Source organism: Psammomys obesus, unplaced genomic scaffold (genome assembly GCF_907164565.1).
Source record: "Psammomys obesus unplaced genomic scaffold, mPsaObe1.curated_primary_1811, whole genome shotgun sequence".
Lineage (NCBI taxonomy): Eukaryota > Metazoa > Chordata > Mammalia > Rodentia > Muridae > Psammomys > Psammomys obesus.
Genome location: NW_026590859.1, coordinates 2,028,759 through 2,032,969, shown reverse-complemented (window position 1 = coordinate 2,032,969; position 4,211 = coordinate 2,028,759). Strand labels below are relative to the sequence as shown.

Here is a 4,211-nt window from a genome sequence, read left to right as displayed (position 1 = left end):
ACACACACACACACACACACACACACACACACACACACACACACACACAGCCCCGTGCCCTCACACACTCCCCTCTCCCTCAGCTACACCTGGGCTGACTCCTGCTTGTCTTCTCCTTTGTCGGAAGCAGGGAGAGCATGGCTCTCCTGTGTGTTGCCCTGTGAGCAGCAAGTGATGGCTCTGGAGAGCGGGGTGCCACGGGAGCAGGGAAGGCGCACCCGAATATGCAAGGGCTCGGAGCCCAGACTGAACAACCAGAAGGCTAGCTGGGCAGAAGCTTCGTCTCTCTGCTTCCTGGCTGGACATGCGCACTCATGCTGGGTCTTATTTAAACCATGTTCCATCTGGATTCTGTGACTTGCTTGGAGTTCGCCGTGGACTCTTGTCTTATCTCTTTTTTTTTTTTTAATAATTTATTTTATTTTATGTGCATTGGTGTGAGGGTGTCAAGTCCCTTAGAACTGGAGTTACAGACAGTTGTGAGCCGCCGGGAATTGAACCCGGGTCCTTTATGGAAGAGCAGACCACTCTTAACCACTGCGCCATCTCTCCAGCCCCCACACCTGTCTGTACTGCTCACTCCCCCCACACCTCCAAGGCGAAGCTGCGGCTTTCTTGGTTACGCCGTAGTTAGCTCCTTTCTGGGGGGCAGTTAGGACAGCCTCCTTCCTGGGGTAGGTGAGGCCTTTCAGAAGCCATCCTAACCCACATTACTCTGAATTTGATTGAATAAAAAGGCAGTGGTGCCTTCGCAGTCCCTTAGGAGGGACTTTGTGGGAGCCAACTGGAGCTTGCCAGGAGTGAGCTTGTTTCCCAGAGCCCTGTCCTTCCTCCTGCCAGGGCTGCCTGGCAAGTTCATGCCCAGCGGTGAGACCTTTATTTACCTTCCTTCGTGCCCCTGCCACCGTTTGAACCCTGGCCCTCGTTCCTTTGTATTAAGCATGTATTGCTACCACAACAACATCTAGATTTCAGGGTTCCGTGGAAGATGGTGAAGGTGGCTGTTACAGAGGTTTCCGCTGGGTTGAGGTTTGTGGTTTCGGGAGCAGAGACCGCACTCTTAGGAGCTGTCACGGTGCCCAGGCAACAGACTCTGGACTGAGAGGTGATTCGGAAAGGGCAGAAGAGCAGCGCAAGTGTGTGGGAAAGAAGGACGGGGAGAAGAGGGCAGAGGAGGGGAGAAGAGGAATGAGCCGCAGAGCCTGCAGGCTGGCCCTGTCCTGGTGCTTGTGTGCCGAAGGACCTCTGGGAAGCTGTAGCAAGAAGAAGCTTGTTCCCAGCAGAAGAAAACAAACACAGACAGACGCTGCTCGGAGTGCCAGCAAAGGATGGGCTGTGAGGCGCTGAGCCTCAGGGGAGGGTATTGATTCCAGCCACAGATTTCTGTGTTCCAGCAGTGAGACTCACAGCAGAGGACAGGCCCGTTAAACTCCCAGGGGACCCTGTGCCTCGAAGAGCGGGTCCACAATCACTGTGTAATCACGGGACCATGAGGCAAGTGCTGTCGGGGTCACACGAGCACACTTCTATGAGGCTTCACTACGATTAGTCTGTGCTAACTGTGGGATTCTCCCCGAAGCCAAGCCTATGTGGAAACTTGCAGGATCCGTGAAGGATGGAAGGCAACGCAGTGCACAGCCCTGTCGGCGGTCTTGGGGGCTAAGACGGCGGTAGAGTTGTTGACTGCAGCTGAAGAAGAGTAAAGGGGTGAAGAGCTGGGTACCAGTCACACAAGAGACCAAGAGAAAAGGTTTCAGGGAGTCTGAGCAGAATCCAGAGCAGGGTCGAGCCAAGAACCAAAGTGGCTGGCGTCTTCCACGCAGCGCTGGCTCAGCCAGCCACAGCTGCTCAGGTCCTGGCCGGTCAAAGTGCCCACACTGTAGTGCCTGTTTCTGTAAACATCAGCCACAGAAACACGCACCTGGAGGTGGAGGCACCGGCCTCCAGAGGCACCCCACATGGCCCGTAGGACTTGTCCTCCGCCTCCTCAGATGTGAAGAGGGGAAAGCTTCTGTTCCATTCAACTGCCAACAAGTCATCTCTGATTTTCACCTTCACCCTCCTGAGAAGGAGTTCCTGCCGTCACCACACGTGAGGGAAGCCAGCCTAGGAGAGATGGCCCTGCCACTCACTCACGGTCACGCAGGCCGCTCTGTGCTGGGGCCGATGGTGGCGCTACCCTACCCCACTGCAGCCCACCCCTGGCCCCAGCAGCCCTAACCCAGACCTGAACAGGCTGAGAGACAGATGCAGGCAGGCCCACAGCCATCACATCCGGCCAGTTTTTCAGTTACAAAAGGCGTCCGTCTATCTGGCGTTTGTCTATCACACCGGCTGCTGTGACCTTGCACAGCAGCCTGACAAGCACTGGTTGGCTCCCAGGAGTCCAAGCAGAGTTTTCGTTAGGACTAACCACTTGCCAACTTTCTTGGGAGTCTTCCCAGGAGCAAGCACGCTGCCAGGACAGCGTGGCCGTTTCTGTGCAGCACCAACAGCTATAACCTTGGGATCCAACCTCCAGCTTATTAAAACAACAAATTACCCACCGTGAGAACTGCAGAGTGCATTCAGATGGAAAATGGCGTCTTTTTATGATGTGATTTAATTAGGAGCCATCTCCCCATCCGTTTGGTGGTCAGAGTGAGGCAGAAACAGCGCTGAGGTGATCAGTTGGCCTCTGCCTCTGGCTCTCCCTTTCTGAGCGGCTTCTTGGCGAGGGAGGAGAGTGAAACTACTTTGGGAAATCAGTTCAGGATGGGAGAGAAGACAGACGAGGCCTGAGGGCCACCTGCACTTTCAAAGGTCTTTGGCTCTGTCTGCCACCCAGCTGTGGTGCGGTCCCCGGCACAGGGAGGGACATGCCCTGGACATCGGTGGCCTGCCTTCTGCTCCTGACCCCAGCTACCACTTTCGGCATGATGGTGATGGAGAAAGCAAAATGAATTCCAAGGGTCTTCTGGATGGAAGTGTGCGCTTCTGAAGGACGGTGGGAGACTGAACCCAGATGGGCCAAGTTTCCTGGGCTGAGGCATTTCTAAAATTGAGCTGGAAATGTTAGTTTCTGAAGTCTGATTTCCATTTGGACCATTTGGTTCTGACATTTCTGTTGTATCCATCACACTTTCAACGTTCAAACATATACTGTTTAACATGGAGATAAATCTGTCATTCTATGTCACAGTAATGGGCCTTCATCCTCAACCTCCTAGACTAGGAATAATGTGCCCTGGATGGCGCTCCTCTGTGTCTCTGTCTCTGTCTGTCTGTCTTGTCCATGTGTCCGTGTGTCTGTGTGTCTGTGTGTGTGTGTGTGTGTGTGTGTGTGTGTGTCTTTGTTCCTCAGGTGTTACCATCTTATTTTCTTTCCTTTTGAGACAGGAATCCTCCTGTCTCAGCACTGAGATTACAGCCACGCCCAGCTTTAAAGCAACAACTAAACAACTAACAGGGGCTTGGGGACCAGCTCAGGTCCTCTCGTGTGTGTGTCAGGCACTTTGCTGAATTTCCCCGGCCCAGAATATTTTCATTTTTGCAATTTTCCTAGAATGATGGGTTCAGCTGAGTCTGAATCTGTTACGAAGTGTACCTTAGTGCTGGATCAAAGTTCCGGGCATTTCATTTGGGAAGAATTCATGGAGAAGGTGATATAATTTAAATTTTTGACAGATTTGGGGCTTGCTTTATGCATATTTAAAATTTTTCCCGAAGAAAACCAGAGTCACAGGTTCTTTCTATTCAGCGATGAAAGTTCCGGGAGAAATGGGGTCCTTCCAAGGGAAGCATGTCAGACTCACCCTTTCATTTAGGATGTGTGAGGGCGCATGTGCCCAGTTCCCAGCCCCAAAGCTAGTGCCAGCAGACTTCACAGTGGGCTCAGGGTCTATGCGGTGGGTCACAGACAGCACAGTCTATAAGTGTGACCCTCTGGCCAGGGTAGACGGCAGTTCTGTGTTCACAGTCGGATATCTGACATCAGGAGATGCAGCATCGACTTGGGTCCTGCATTCACCCCAGGACAAACCCTTCATTGTTTCCTCATTTAAACACACTTTTCATTTATGTGCAATGAAAGCCTAGGAATCACAGCTTCTGGGACTCTATAATATAGAAAACAGTTTGGGGCTATAGCTCAATGGAAGAGTGCTTGCCTGTCATACACACACACACACACACGCAGACACACATGCACACACACGCAGACACACATGCAC

At 52.5% G+C, this 4,211-nt stretch overlaps 1 long non-coding RNA gene across 1 annotated transcript in view; it reads right to left on the bottom strand.

The window, feature by feature from the left end:
• Positions 1-4,211, bottom strand: part of LOC129678446 (uncharacterized) — a 47,916-nt gene that overhangs the window by 29,538 nt on the left and 14,167 nt on the right. The window lies entirely within an intron of this gene.